Consider the following 17,467-nt stretch of genomic DNA (forward strand, 5'->3'; position numbering starts at 1 on the left):
ACAGTCATATGGTGTCACTTGGGCTTCAACCAGTAATTGTTTGTAATCCCTTCCAGGAAAATTCAAGAGTACACAGTGTAAGGTGCAAACACGTACAGTTTCATCCCAAACTAGTAACTGCCTACACTTCCAAGGACTGGCAAGTCATGATTCACGGTGCATGAAAATTATAAAGATCATTAATTAAGTAAACTGACATACTTTGAAAATCGAAAAAGATTTTCAGAAAGCTGGTATTGGATTTAATTTTGTGAGATCTGGTATGACAAGATTAATTAACAAATTGGAGAATTTGCCTTTGCCTATTGTAATTCTAACATGACCTTGTTGTAATTAACATGGTGCTCAAATTATTGCAATGCAGGTAGAAAAAGTATTTTAATGTGATATCGGGAAAGAAGGACTGAAAAATTGGTTTTCATAACTTTAGGGCGCTCTTCTGTCTGATTATGCCTAGTCTTGGAGCATTGGTAGTGGGCTAGTGAGCAAGTAAGATCCACAGAAGGCTTCTATTTTAGATCTGTCCAAGGGGTTCATGAATCAAACCCAGGATCCTGGGGCCTGATGCATAAACAGTGCATACATGCAAAAATGTTGCGTACTCCCTTTTCCACGCTCACATCGCAATGTATAAAAACTAAACTTGGCGTAAAGCCATGCACATTTTCACACTAGCTCAAACTCTGGCGTACGCAAGTTCTCCACTTTGTTTTGCAAACTGGCGATACCCAGCGTCAAAGCAGTGCTGTTGTTCCAGTGTGGTTACTCTTTCTTTTTTTAGATCAACATCCCTGACGCGGCTTTATCAAATACACTGAAATTAACCGCATATTGTTTATTAGTTTAAGGCAATGATTGCAATTAACTTGTGACAATATAATGGTCCACGGAATGGCCAAACTATTCCAAATACCATAGTTGCTTTAGCGTTGTTCCTCTCACTGCATCACTCAGAGTATTTTATCCCACTGTATCTGAGTGTGGAATCACAGCTCTCAAGTAACTGATCAGAAAGAGAATTGTCAGTATACAGCATCCAGCACACACTGCCTCAGCCATGTGCTATTTGAACTGCCCCTATACAGCAAACTCTTCAAAGCCTTTCCTGGAGGGACCTTGCGATTTAGAAACAGTTTCAGCCCAAGAGCTCTAAATGCACTTAATCAGTTCATCAAATGCTCCTTATAGAACTGTTTGTACCTATAAGTACAATTACATCACTGTAAACTTGCGATAGTTATAATATTGCATAACCTGAACCACTTTATAAAGCGTGTATTTACATATGATGATATTATTTTTAAGATGAAATGCAGCAAAATATGTTTATTACATTATACAGATAAAATTTTAACATAATTTAAATAATCTATATTGTTAATAATTAAACATGTGAGGACATGGTGTTGCAGCGCTAGTGACGAGCTGGCACCCCGTTCAGGGATTGTTCCTGACTTGCTCTGTATTCTTGCTGGGGCTGGCGAAACACTGGGTGGATAGATAGATAGAATAATTAAGCATGAACTATGAAGATATTTCAATGTTCCTTAAAAGTTTTGAAGAATCAGCATTACAGATGCCTTACAGATGGCTTGACATCTACAGAGCTGATTGTGTGGCGGTTGGGTACTTGGAGAAAGAAAAGGAAGGACAGGAATAGGAGGTTAGTACGTTTGAAAGAGACAGTACTGCTGCAATAAATTGTTTCATCGAAGGTCGCACAGGGCGCAGCAAGCATCTTGCATGAGGCAGGAACAATCTCTGGACCGGGCGCCAGCTTGTCACTACCACTGCGCCACCGTGTTCCCTTGTTTAATAACATGCTTTAATTCCTATCATCATGAAAATTATATCAAGTATACATCTCAGTATTTAATTTATTCATCCATCCATCCATCCATCCATCCATCCATCCATCCATCCATCCATTTTCCAACCCGCTGAATCCGAACACAGGGTCACGGGGGGTCTGCTGGAGCCAATCCCAGCCAACACAGGGCACAAGGCAGGAACCAATCCCGGGCAGGGTGCCAACCCACCACAGTTAATTTATTCAGAGAGCTGTAATATCATGAATGTAATGGATTCTGTGTCCTGTCGGAGGAAGAGAAAGCTCGTTTAAGAAGCATGTAGTGATTCAAACACATAGAGCACATAGAAGAATACATACAATACAAATCATTTAACGTGCTACTTTAGTTACGATGGTATTTGAGAAACTAGTAAATTAAACAATTTTAACATGAAGTTTATGATGTTCTACTTTAATGACAAAATAAACTATGTGATAAAAGTGGGAATTTTGAGATTAAAGTTGACATTTCAAGCTTTTTTTGACACTATGTGCCTATTTTTTTTCTTTTCTCTGTACCCTAATAAGCTTCCATATGACTCTCAGATGGTGGGCCACGACTCGCCTTTTCATGGCGACTTTGATATCTGACAACTTCTTTTTTATTTCGGGCACTGTGCAACTTTGTGAACTTGAACTTTCGAGTTTCTCTGCCACTCTATGTCACTTGATCAACTTCCTTTTGTTGTTTATACCACTGTTTAAACCAACAAATAGTACGTTTTTCCTCGCCTCCACTTGGTATTCGCTGAAATTCTTCTATTTACCCTGTGATTTTGCCATTGTCTTTTCACAGAACACTGCGCTTAAGGGCTATTTATATTGATTTGCATATTCAAAGGAGGAGTTGGGGAGTGGCGGCAAGCGTGTGCACATGTGTTTCTTTTTACACTGACCGGGATTTATGTAGCAGAAGAACATGGAAGTTGGCGTACACATATTTTCATGCATTGGGATTTTTTTGTGTGTATACACATTTCTGCTTTTCTCCATACGCCATGTTTTAGTGTGAATTAATATGCACAGCGTTATGTATGAGGCCCCTGGAGTTTTGAAGATGCAGCTCTACTTACTCTGTCTCTGTGCTGTCCATGTATTTTTCTTTGGTTCTTTTCATATACAGTGTCTTGCTGGATGACATGTCTTGTTTTGTACAGAGAAATATTTTTCGTTTAGAATTTTTAATGTTTATAATAATAAACCGATAATTTCTTTTAGTTCCTGAATTTTATTTAAAGTTAACTGAATTCTTGATTCCATTTTCAATATAAAAAATATCCTAAGTGAATGTCATGTAATTTGCATTAGTAGACATTACCATAAGAGGAGTAAGACAAGATCAATCAGAAATGTAATGTAACTAAAGAAAACTGAGATCCAAATCAAGTATACTATAACATGTATACCGCCATCATTAATAGTGAGAAAAAGTGTCGGTTAACAAAACCTTTGAAAATGAAACTCCTTCATAACGAGCTTTACCTTAAACATGCTATGCTGCATGCAGAAGTTCTGTGGTAGTCATTGTGGAACCTCCATGCAATGAATAGTTATTTTCAGATGTTGATATTGTACAGCATAATATTATTATACATGAATGCTTAGATTATTTTGTGCATATTTATGTCTTTTCATATTTTAATAAAGTAGTACATAAAATTTGTCAAGTACAGTATGTCAAGCAATACCTTTAGAAACTAAAATGCAGGTTTTAAAAAGGGTAGAAAATGGAGAAAATCAAAATCATTGGGGTTAATACATGGCCATGAAAGGGCCCAGAGCAAGGGAGGAAGAGGGGGCGTGAATAGAAAGCTTTTATCTGCAAGCATTTAGGAGGCATTCTCCTGGGCTAATATCCATTGGACTTGGTGCATCATCTACTCATGAGTACTGTATTCTTTAGGATCCTGGCTTAAATCGGCTCATATAGTTGGGATAAGAGAGCCAGCTGGTGTTGCCTCTGGCCCCAAGTTAGCAGTGTGTGACAGTGCTGGCAGCGTGAATGTGCTGGTAGTAGATGAGGCAGATGAGATCGTGTGAAGCTGGATGGAAGGAGCAATGGAATATTGGTGTTGTTGTTCAGCTAAAATATGAGACAGCAGATGGCACGGAATCCGCTACCTGTGGTGCCCCATGCAATAGTTGCACAGTTTGAAACTTCGGGCACCTGGAGCTTTAACCAAATGACCATGGGCTGGGAGAATAGAGACACAGACAATGATGACTGTTCCAAAAACAGAATTCTGGTTTATTCCAGAAGTGCCAATAACTATTTACAGTAATGTCTTGCAACTATATACAGTTCAAAGTAAGAAGATTGACAAAAACAAGAATAATAAGTGCAGATGCTCTATAAAATGAGTACAGTGACTGCAAAGCAAAAACTAATGAGAAAAAAATCCAACAAAAATAAACACAAAGCCTCTTCTTCCTCTTTCTTCTTCTTCAGACAGTTCACAAAGGACGGCCAGAAAAAAAATCAAAAGCAATAAGTGAATAAATTATGCACAGAGACAATGATGAAAAAGGGAGCACCCACAAAAACAGATTACTTCCAACCAAAAAGTATATGGAAATTGGATGTAAGCTGTCCTCACTAATATATACAAACCCTACATGCTTTTTTCTCTGCTCTACCAGCTCAGCAAAAAAAAAAGTATCTACAAGCCTGAAGACCAGTCAAAAGACAACACCTGGTAGTTTTATTCCGCAAGTGCGTTTGCCTAGCTTAGTGGTTTCCAAAGTGGGGGTCGCAATAAAGAGCCTGGGGGGTTATACATGATTTATAAAAATAAAATGTCGACTTCTGTCGACAGGTCTGGTTGAGGACGAATGTTGACTTGGGAGATAATTACCTATAAACATCAAAAAAAGACTCACTATTAGGGTAAAGGTAGACTCTCTCTGCTTGGACTAATTTTGACTCATTGACTTGATGTCTAATCCCTCCTTGTGAGTGAGTAGCAAAGAGTAAACAATGGCAACAGCATCTGGAAAGAGAGCAAAGCAAATGTGCAAAACAAAATACTCGGTTGTCAATGTTTTACGTATTATCACTGAGGTGGATTCTGATTTGTCAGATTTTGGTGCAAGTGATCAAGATCAAAAATGAAACTGAGGTACCGATATCAGCAGATCGGTCCCCAGCTGATCGCTATGGTGAACAGATTTGTGTAGCTGACACCCCAACAGCAACATTCACCTGGGAGGACCATAACTTACGATGACAAGAGGTACAAACCAGATTGCGTCTCCTTGCAATCACCAACGCCCATCTCTGCAGTGCTACCAAAGTCAGAAAAATCTGTGGATTTGTCCATCTGTAATGAGGTGTATTTGTACTTCTTAATATTTTCAAGAACTTGTATTTGAATATCTTCTGCCATATCATTTATTTTTCTTTGGCTCGTATTATTGGAGAGAGGCATTGTCAGCCTCTTTTTCACCAACCATTATTTGCACATATCAACAGCTGTGTGTAAAATCAGATTTTCAGCAATTTTATGTGGATTATTGTGTTTTGTAATGTGAAATGCAACTCAATAAATTGCTAGTAATGCTTTTTCATTAGTGGTGGTTGTCAAAGTAAAAATGGCTTGCTCCTTGAGCAGATAATTGAGCTTTCTTTTAAAGAGTTCCACAGTCTTGTCTTTTTTGTCTGGATGTTTGATATTTAAATGTCGAAGTAGCTTTGACGGCTTCTTAATTTCTTTTGACAACACTTCTCGACAAACTACACACTTGTTTTATTGGAGATAACAGAGAAAAGCCAAGCAAAATATACATTCATAATGGCTAACACAGTACAACACCCTAGTACTTGGAGATAACAGTAAAACCATATTTGAGAAATTCTTCGCTGTACAATCTTTTTTTGCCTGACGTTCCAAAGATGTGTTTAAAATGTATCCATCTTTAACAAAATGGATATAGCTTGTACTTATTGTTGAATATTTGATATTGCACTCATCACTCACCAGCACGGCGGACATCTTCGAAATGATGTCTTATCGCGCTTTGCTGCTTATATAAATAAAGATGAATTGAAATTTCCAGAAGACACCAGTGCCATCGAGCAACAATGCAGCGATTAAACATAATCAGCATGCACTTTCTCAAATGTAGTGGAAAGTCCAAGAAACACGAAGAACAAAGGCAAATTGCACCACTGGGTAACAGATGGCACCAGTATTTCTATTATTTGATAACTATTTTACTGCTGGTCAACTGCTGTTTGTTTAAGAATGTGGTTGAGCATGTTAGTGGGAGGTTGCAAACAAAATTCTCTCCGATGATCTCTGAGCCATGGTTAAATTCCAAAGGGACATCAGGGACTGCAATGTTCTTTGTTTGACTGAAACATGGCTTTCGCCTGCAATACCAGACTGAGCAGTAATCTGAGTATTTCTCTGTCTTTTGGATGGACAGAATGGCTGAATCCTGTAAAGTAAAATGTGGAGGTGAATGTTTAATGATAAACAATAAATGGTGCGATCCCAGAAACATCTTAACTCTTTCGCACTCCTGCTCTGCTGATCTGGAACATCTGATGCTCATCTGCCGCACTCATTACTTGCTGCATGAGTTTTCTGCTATTATCATCACCTCTGTCTATATAAACCCTCAGGCTAACGTAGATTAGACTTTGTCTAAACTCCACAATGTGCTTAGCACTCAGACGTAGCGTTTATTGTGGCGGAGGACTTTAACAAAGCTAACTCCATTAGCATGTCATTCATTAGCATTTATTAGCACGTTGCATGACCAAGCACAGGGGGAAATACACTGGATCATTGTTACATTCAGTCTAAGTCAGGCTACAACGCTCTTTCAAAACCGGCATTCAGGAGGTTGGACCACGCCGCCATTTTCCTTCTACTGGAGTACAAACAACATATCATAAGAGAGATTCCAGTAACGAGAGAGATCAAATGCTTGAGTGCCCAATCAGAAGCCATGCTACAGGATGTGTTTGATGATGTGGACTAGGACGTACTCCGGTCGAGCTCTAACACCGTCAATGAGTTTTTCACCTGTCAGCTTTGTTGCTATGCTGGTGGAGTCCATCCTTCCAACAAAACAATCCAGTGTTTCCCCAGTCAGAAACCACAGGTTGGCAAAACTGTCCAGGATACGGTGAACATGCGCACTGTGGCTTACAATGTGGGATTGCAGACTAGAGACTACGGTGAATATAAAGTAGCCTGCGACTGTCAAAGGAGGGCTGTGAAGAAGGCAAAGCCATGATACAAGGAGAATGTGGAGTCTAACTTTTGTTCTAAGTGGGGGACAGCAGACGAATTTGGCAGGGACTACAGACCATTATGGAGTTTAGAGTTAAATCCACTGTGTGTGTTGACTCTTCTCTGGCTGACGATCTGAGCACTTTATATGCGCAGTTTGAAATTAACAGAGCCAGCACTGACTTGTTGGCCATAGAGGATAATACAATGCACACTAGTACCTCTCAGAACAGTGAAGTTGTGATCTTTGTTTCAGAGTGCAATGTTCTTAGAGCTCTGAGGCGTGTGAACTGCCAGGAACCACTAGGTCCGGATGGAATCTCAGAGCGCATTCTTAAATCATGTGCCATTCAGCTAGCTGGAGTGTTTACATCCATCCTTTAGCTAATCTGTGTTTCCCACCTGTTTTAACAAAATCTTGTATTGTACTCATACCAAAGAGCAATAAACCCATGTGCCTTAATGATCAGCACTCACGTCTCTTGTCATGAAGTGCTTTGAGGGAATTATTAAACACTCTATCTGCTCTTTTCTTCCAAGGGACTTTGATCCACTCCAGTTTGCATAGTGTACAAACAGGTCTACAGATAATGTCATCTCAAATACTGTATTCTACACACCTCCTTGTCCCATGTAGACAACAATAAGGGGAATTATGTAAAATTGTTGTTTACAGACTAGAGCTTGGCATTTAACACCGCTGTACCCCTCTTATTGGCCACAAAGCTTAAAGACCTGGGTCTGAAACCCCCCCTATGTGACTGGATGCTGAATTTTCTAACAAGCAAGCCTCAAGTGGTGAGAACAGTTAACTGCTCTTACACAGGAGTTCCACAAGGTTGTATACCGAGTCCCCTGATGTACTTCCTTTACACACACAATTGAATGGCCAAGCACAGCTAAACACCATTGTTAAGTTTGCTGATAACACAGTGGTGTTAGGACTCATTTTCAACAATGACAAAGAGGCCTATCTGGATGAAGTAGAGAATCTGGCAGTATGGTGCCAGGCTCATAACATCTCACTGAATGTCAGCAAGACCGAATAGCTAGTGGTGGACTTTAGGCAGAAGTAGAAGTAAATCTACAGTCCCACCAGTATAAATGTTGTTCCTGTTGAGAGAGTGAGTGGATTCAAGTACCTGGGTGTTTATATCAGCAGAGGACCTGACATGGACCCACCACACACAAACTCAGGTCAGGAAGGCAAGACAGTGCCTTTATCACCTGAGGTGGCTGAGGAAATTCAAGGTCTCACAAATTATTTTGAAAACTTTTTACATCAGCATGTACATTTACATTTAATCCCCTTGGGATTAATAAAGTATCTATCTATCTATCTATCTATCTATCTATCTATCTATCTATCTATCTATCTATCTATCTATCTATCTATCTATCTATCTATCTATCTATCTATCTATCTATCTATCTATCTATCTATCTATCTATCATAGAGAGAATACTAACACAGAGGTGCACATCATGATTTGGGAATTGCTCAGTCCAAGATCACAAAGCCCTGCAGAGAGTGGTGCATTCCCAGGTGCGCATCTTAAGGTTGGCACTGCCCTCTCTGCAGGACATCTACACCAAGTGCTGTTGGACCAGGGTAATTATAATAATTATGGGCTCTACCCACCCCAGCAACAGACTGTTCAGCCTGCTCTGCTAAGGCAAGCGGCTGTACAGCTTAATGGCAAAGACAGAGAGACACTCAAGAGGAGCTTTTACCCTCAGGCCATCAGAGTCCAGAAATCTGACATGCCAACAAACATTCGGATCTAATACTCACTTCAACTTTCTGTACAGCCACTTTATACTTTTTACTGTTGCAGATTTAAGATTTAACTTAATTTTAACCTGGATTTATTTAATTTAGTTAATTTTAGCTAATTTAATTTAGTTCATTTTTTAAAATCATTTTCTTATTTTTGTTATTCATTCTACTGTGTGTTTGCTTTTGTTTTGCACAACCTTGGTGCAGACCAGCCTTTCATTGCACTACACGTTGTACCTGTATAACTGTGTGTGTGATGAATAAAATTCTTGAATCTTATAACATACTAAAGTCCTGGCAGGCATTTACTTTATTAACTGAGATAGCTGAAATAACAAATATATTTCACAGCAAATCGAGTGTTTTCCTTCAGAAGGACAGAAAAACTATTCAAAATTTTTGGACCAAGAAATATAATTAAGGGAAAATCACTACGTTAACAAAAGTCTTTTGCTGACAGTTTATATTCAGTCAAGTGTATAAGACATTTCATTTCAAAATGAATTGCATTCTATAATTTATTCCATTCAATTGTTATAAAAGTGAATATTGCCAACAGCTGTGCAGCATATACATTTCCTTTACTTTTTTAGCATATAGATTTTTTAAAAAATCCTTTGTATATGAAATCAATTAAATGTGTCACTCAAATGTGGCATTTCTTCTCTAAAACTTAGTTACATATTCATTAAAATTGATTAAAAGCTGGAGGAGGAAACAAACAACTATGCTGAATGTGTCAACTAGAAAAGTAGGTTATGTCAGAATTTTTTCCATCTGATATGTACTGTTTGCTATATAAATTTTTAAATCTTTTATATAACATCAAAAATTTTGAGAAAGATTTTTAAATAAACTATGATCCTATATTTAAAGAAGCTGGGTCCCCCTAGTATGGCTGGAAGAGACAGCTGGCCTGCTTATGCCTGAAATCCCTTAAAATTAATTTAATTTCTTTGTTTTGTTTTCATAAGATTTGGCCTACCCACCTCCCTGCCAGAGACTCATTGTTCACTGCCTTCCAAGTCCAAACTCCTAGATCACAGCCTAGATATGACCATTTAAAACCCACCAAGAGGTCATTTCTGGGGTCAGAGATCATACATAAACCATTGCAGCCGCCAGGAAATCTTGTATCCTGGAAGCTCCTTGGCACACTATAAAAGTGCTGTGGAACTTTCTGTTTCCACCTTGAGTGTACATTAGGTCACGTACTGCTTACAGGAATTTGGTGCATCCAGGCTGTCTGTAAAAGTCCTAGAATTGTGCAGGCTCTGCGTAATGTAAAGTGTTGTGTTCTTACTCTTAACTGACAATATAACTAAGCATTAATGGTGACAAACACTGGTGCATCAATTCAACAGACTTTTACTACAGAGTAGCAAGTTCTATAGGAAAGAAAAAATTATATTAATATCAAAGTGTGGAACACATCACGTATTGTATGAAACTCTGCACAGCCATAAAATAGTCACTGCATTCAATATGAATCATTAATAGCTATATGTTTAATGGTTTACATAAATGTAACACAAACTGCATACTGGCTGTGTGTCTACAGGAACCAGACAAATGGCTGTCTAACCAGCACACTACTCTTATTCTCTGTGGTATGTGGCTCCTACCACAGAATAGATAAAAATGTTTTTATCATTTTAAAAATCTCAGAGGATCTTTGTTTGTCTTTCTCAGTCAATCATATCATTTTTAAACCTGTTGTTAACTGATAAAGATGGGATATGGTCTGGCTACTTAATTTAGAATAAAGCAAACTTTTATAGACTTTTTATAGAATTTAAATGTAAACATAGAACAGATAACAATGAAACTTTTCTCAGATATTGTATTCTATTAGATGTGTAATAGAAAAACACACACACATATACATATATACATGTATTTATATATATATACTGTATATATATGTATATTTATATATATATATATATATATATATACTGTATATATATGTATATATATATATATATATATATATATATATATATATATATATATATATATATATATATATAACTTAGTCATTTATTGTGACAATCTGAAAAAACTGTGTTTCATTCTGTACATACACACTATATTCTCCATTTAACTTTTATAATATACTTTCTTCTTTATTATGATTAGTATTAACTCATAAAGCCTTCCATTTTTGCTGAATAATGATTGTCATTTTCTCAGTTTATTATTTATCTAGCCTTCATAAATCCATACAGTATACTTTATTTAGATTATACAGCTTTAGCTCTCTGCATAAAAATAATTTGGATCACTAAAATGGCCATTTAAAAAGTGTAATTTTTTTTTTTTCATTCTTGCAAGGTCTGTCTATCATGTTTAAGATGTATTGATTTTGCATTTCAATATCTGTCATGTTCCATTTCTTTCAGTTAGCAAGTCATGTGCCCTCCTCTTTCAATAAGCTAATAATGACAAAGGAAAACAGCTTGAAACCTGAACTATCAAAGTTCACGCTTAGGCTAGTGTCACTGCTATCCCATTGTGTGACCTTGAGACAGTCACACTATAAAATCCATCAACAGAGAAGTGAAATCAGTAATTGATTCTGCAAGCAGTGGGCAGTCTTGAAATTAAAGGGTTGCATCTACTGTTTTAAGCTCCCTGGATGAAATCCAGTTGCCAATACATTTAAACTTGCTGCCCTCAGATGTTATTTAGTTATCATCTTCTAGAGTAAATTGCTTTGAAATAGTAGGAGTTTGCACAGTGGTCATCACACACAATTGCAGGGACCCAAATTCACCTCATGGCCATGCTGGAGAATGTGTGGAGAGTGCAATTTGAGTCCATGTATCCATATGTGGAATTTCTCTGAGAACCCATGTTTGTCCCCACTTTCCTGAGAAATGAGTGTCCACTCTAATGAGGGTATTTCAGTGTAGATGTGTTGTGGTGAATTGATGTCCTGTCCAGGATTTCTTCATATCTTACCTGTATGCTCACTGCTGCCTTAAAAGAAGGTTTGCAATTTACATACTGCAGAAGGATGAAGAGATGAATATATGGTGCACAGAAAATTTCTGTTAGCTTCTAAATTGTTCTGTCAATCTTAAATTGTTACATTATGTATCCTGAACTCTATCTCAAAGCCATCTATTGTAATGGCAATAAAATAAACACCACCTGAAACTTTCTTTTCATTTCCTATAATGGAGCAGAGAAGGAGCATGAAGAAGAAAAGACTGTTAAATTGGTGTGCGCTACTATGTCATCCACCAAGCTGTCGCTTGATATCAATGCTATTGAGTCAAATCATGTCAATCTAAATCCAACAGCACTTCTTCTGATCCACCTATTTTATTAAAAGAATATGAGTAGCTGGAGCCCTGCACTTTTGGGCACAGAAGAGAAACCACGGTATGAAATAAACAATCAGAAAGGGCACAGCCCACATAAATGACATAAAAAATCCCCTGAAAGAATAATTAATATTGAAAACTAACAAAAGTAGCAGGTATTACAAAGGAATTTTTGTATACTGGGCTAAGGTAAGTAAGCAAATATTTACAATACTGTTCAAAGGTTGGGGGGTCACCCAGAAATTTTCATGTTTTCAATAGAAATCGATACCTTTTTTATCAAGATACCATGAAATTGATTTGAAAATACAGGAAAGGCATTATTAGTGTTTATAATGGCAATTACTGCTTGAAATGACTGATTTTTAATGTATTATTCACATATGGCTGCACAGTCCCATTTTCACCAACCATTCCTTCAGTGTCCTAATAGTAAACCCCCTTAGCTTATCCTTATGTGCTAAATAGTTATTTGAAATTTTTTTTTGTAATTGTATTAGCACCAGTGAAAACTGTTTTTCTGTTCACTTGGGTTGAAAAGTAGAGCCATTCCTAAAGTTCAGCTCAAAAATGGCCAAAATGAAACCTACTTCTCATGAAAAATGTCAGCCTATTTTTTTTTTTTTTGCAGAATAAAGGACATTTTTTCATGCAAGGTTTCATACAAAGGTGTCTATTGCTTTTTTGAGAGAAGAGAGAATGCCCAGATGCATAACTGCATAAGACCAAGGACATCAGAGTCTGCAGTTTGAGAAACAAAAGCCTAACATGTCCTCAGTTGTTTTCTTCACTTAAATACACACCAAATACCAGTGTCATCTGCAACAGAGAAAAAGCAACTCTGGGATGCTGAGCATAATACTCTTTTCCAGTGATCTTCTTTCCAATATCTGTATTCAATTTCGTTGTTCCTTTGTAAAAGTGACAATGACAATAAAGATCTATCTATCTATCTATCTATCTATCTATCTATCTATCTATCTATCTATCTATCTATCTATCTATCTATCTATCTATCTATCTATCTATCTATCTATTCTTTTGCCCATTTTAACCATTTCTTTGTATTTGCCAGTTTCACATAGATAGATAGATAGATAGATAGATAGATAGATAGATAGATAGATAGATAGATAGATAGATAGATAGATAGATAGATAGATAGATAGATAGATAGATAGATAGATAGATAGAGCAAACTTTATTTGTACCCATGGCTTTTTCTTTGTATCTCTGCCTTGAAGGCCAACATTCCAGGAATCACTGTACCTGTGTTCTTTGATGAAATCCTGCTTTGGCTGGCACAAAACTGTGCTCATGCTGATGTCCTCCATTTTCTGATGGCAATTGTAGTCTCCACATCATCACTGTTTTTTGAGTTGCCATCCTCCATTACATTCTGTCTTCCCAATATGCCATATAGCTTATTCTTTAAGGGCAGACCAACAATAAAGCATGTGCAAAATTTCATGAAAATCAGTTGGGCCATTTTGCATGATTGGAGAACAAACAAACATATTTCAATTTTATTTTATATAAATATATCATTTAAATTATTATAATTTCTGAGGTTTTTCCACGTGAAAGCACAGAAATTGATAAGGTAAAATTTTGATTATTTGCCACTGTACCTAAACAGCCTATCTTCCTTTTTGATGAAGACATGTGCACAACCCTAAAACAGTTAAGGATAAGCCCACCCAAATGACAAAACATAATGCTGTGTTTGCAGGCTATGGGAATTTATGAAGGTACCACTTGTGCCATATCACCTTCCCACTTTATATGAAAAATCAAGTTGCTGTTGATTTGCTACTCAATTCACTAAAAAAGAGAAAAAAAAAGTAATTATGGATTAGCTCAGATTTTTTAAAGGAAAATGAAAAACATACTAAACACATTGCGTCATTCAATATACAATGTGACCACAAAAATGCTATTTCTTACTGATCTGCGTATCATTTTATTTAATAATATTAAATGATGTGAGAGGTTAAAGTTATGTCACAGCTTAGCTAATTAAGCAGCATTGTGTTCTCCAAATGGACCCACTAGGAGCCATCACTGCTCAAATGTAATTTCCCACTAGAAAACTTGTATTTATAATCTGTCAAATAGCATGTGAATGCAGCAAATTTCACACCATAGTTAAAATGAAACCTTGGATTTGACATCAGCCTATTCCAGAACACAGTCACACACATTGATAGACATGCAGTGCCTGGCACATCTTTGGAAGACAAGACATCTAAAGTAAGTCCATGTGGACATGGGGAAACTGTATACTTACAATGACTACAAAAGTGTTGTGAGGCAGTAGGAGTGAGTACTGCGCCACTGTGCTACCCTTTATACATGTAATTGCTGTGTTTACACCTGTAGCATTCCCAGAAATGAGCTAACAAAATGTCTGTCTCCTCTGCTTATAACCTAAAGTGATAGAGCAGCCCCTGGTTATTAATGACGTCATGTTGCTTATGCTATCAGGCACATTTCATAAGCTGCTGAAAACATTTACATTTCAGTAGCACTATATGTTCTTACATTGACAAAACATTGATTCTATATAAGTCTGTGTTGTTTACCTAGTTCTTAATTCATGTTAATTTTTTTAATTTGAGATATGTTCAAAATAGCTAAATCCCTTGTGTGGACACATGTTCATTTCTTGTCAGTTGGCATGCTGTTTTGTTCCCTTTAGAATCAATGCTAGTTTAATTTAATATTTTTGTGCTGCTGTAGGCTCCAAAGGAGGAATGTTTTATGGCTGATTGTTATATTTTTAGAATCAATGTATATGAAGCCCCTAAAGGGTTTTCATTTACTGACTTAAACAGTTTTGCCTAATGCATATTAAATTGACGGCTAGACAGATGACTTAGCCTGCCTCATGACCAGGCTATCTGCCATCTGGACTCCTTCATAATAACAAATCCAATTCCTATTCAGACACCATGTAAATGCTGTGTGAGTAACTCTACCTTTACGGTTATCAGTGCACTGCTACATTATTGTATATAGTAAATTAGGGCCCACCCAAAAAAACAGCAGTAGAATCCAGTCCTTCCAATCAAAAATCACCATTCACTTCATTGACATTCGCTTATTTCTCTGTTATTTTAGATAGATAGATAGATAGATAGATAGATAGATAGATAGATAGATAGATAGATAGATAGATAGATAGATAGATAGATAGATACTTTATTGATCCCGAGGGAAATTTAAGTTGCATACATTATTTTTATCATAATTATTCATAGGAAGAACATAAATGTGTTATTGGGAATACAGCTGCTAAAAATTCTAAGAAAAATCACAATATCAACACAAAACGTCTATAGAAAGGAATCGGATGAATAATCACATCACGTGATATCCCATACAGTACATTTTTTAAATATACTTTCCTCTATATTCTAACCTTACTGTTTCAATTTTTATAATTTTTCTGCTACATTAATAATGTAAACAGTGCAAAAGATAAATGCCTGTTGTTTTGAAAGCTGAATATTTTTACATTATAAGTTGTTTGAAACATACATCCATAGAATGATTTGTTAGCTCATTTGTTCTCTGGGAGAGGTGGGCTTAAGTTTCTAAATTAGTGAACGGTTTTACTCTGATAGCATTTAGAAGACTAAACAAACATTTGCTGACATTTGTGAGATATTTGTTGAGCTAAAATGTTGCCTATTCACTCACTTTCTGCCACCTCAATAATAAGCTCAAAATCATAAAATTGCCATCTCTGACTTTATCTGAATCCTGTATTAAAAGTATTAAACTTTGCAGGATTCCTCTGGTGTAAGTATGTATTTTTTCTGTTTGGTGTTAGATGTTGGAATCTCTACACCCATCTTTTTTTGTGGCTAATATCTCCCAAGAAAGGATGTTTTCTTTTCTTTTGAATCGAGCTCTGGTTTCCTGCGAATGGAAGTAGGCCATTCTTTGATGAGCTTGCAAGTTGCTACTGTAGCTTCCTTAGACACACAGAATGTCTTCTTAATAATGAACCTCATAGGTCATCCTAAACTGTAAATGAATGTAATTATACAATGAAACTAACTACAAATATTATGTGTGTATCCATGAATAGTATATTCCAGGCTTTTATTAAAACAAGGGTAACTGTTTTGACAATGGTCAGACACATTGTATTTTAGAAGGTCCATAACTAATATTCAATGCTGGCAGCATATATTTTTTAAAACTGAAAACAAATTAATATTTTCTTTTACTGCAGGGTTATTAATTTTAGGAAATGTATCTTTTAAATGTACTGTAAAGGAGATATTTTTTGCAGAGCCAGATTACTAAGGTTTGAAAGCTTAATGGAGCAGGGTGGGCAGCACAATACTAGGCATTCACTGCTCTTTTAGGTGGGAGTATCCATTCATTGTAACAAAGAAAATTGTCCCTCAACAAATAATAGACTTATATGATGCCAGATCATCATATCTATCTCCATTAAGCTGAGGCAAATTAATTACAATTACAATTTTTTTGACTGCTATGATTCTTACTTGTGCTTTATCAACAACACCTTACTGTCTTAAAAAGCAAACATGTCTGCATACTTTGAAATCATAAAAGCACTTGACAGAGTAGTACTCACTAGACATTTGTGACTCAGATGGAGACATGTTGTGTATTGGATTAACATATTAGCTGTTAATCAGTTCATCTACAGTATATTTTATATGATGACATTAACAGTTGGGACCATCAAAATATACTTTACAGGTTTAACAAAATTATAAAATGTAACATTGTCAAACCCGCATAATCCAATTCAGGGCTGTCAGGGGCCAGAGCACTGGAAGCATGGCAGCAACACTGGGTACAAGGCAGGGCACCAGTCCATGGTTACTCACAGAGAGTCAGCTTAGAATTGCCAATCAGCCTAACCAGTGTATCTCTGGAGATGTAGAAGGAAAATAGAATACAACAACAACAGCAACATTTATTTATATAGCACATTTTCATACAAATGATACCCAGTAATACTTAGAAGAAAACTCACAAAAACACAAGGAGCATGTCCAAACTCCACAGCAATGACTAAGGGTGGAGTTCAAACCCAGGACACAGAATCTGTCAGGTACCATATGCTTCACTCTGCCACCCAAATGCTTCACTGTGCCACCCAAATAACAAAGCATTACAATAAAATTTAACAACTGAATAAGAATAAAGACAGAAGTGAACCAATTAAAAATACCACAAAGACAATGAAAGCATAACTTTAATTTTT

The sequence above is a fragment of the Erpetoichthys calabaricus genome, chromosome 1 (assembly GCF_900747795.2).
Source record: "Erpetoichthys calabaricus chromosome 1, fErpCal1.3, whole genome shotgun sequence".
NCBI classification, from domain to species: domain Eukaryota; kingdom Metazoa; phylum Chordata; class Cladistia; order Polypteriformes; family Polypteridae; genus Erpetoichthys; species Erpetoichthys calabaricus.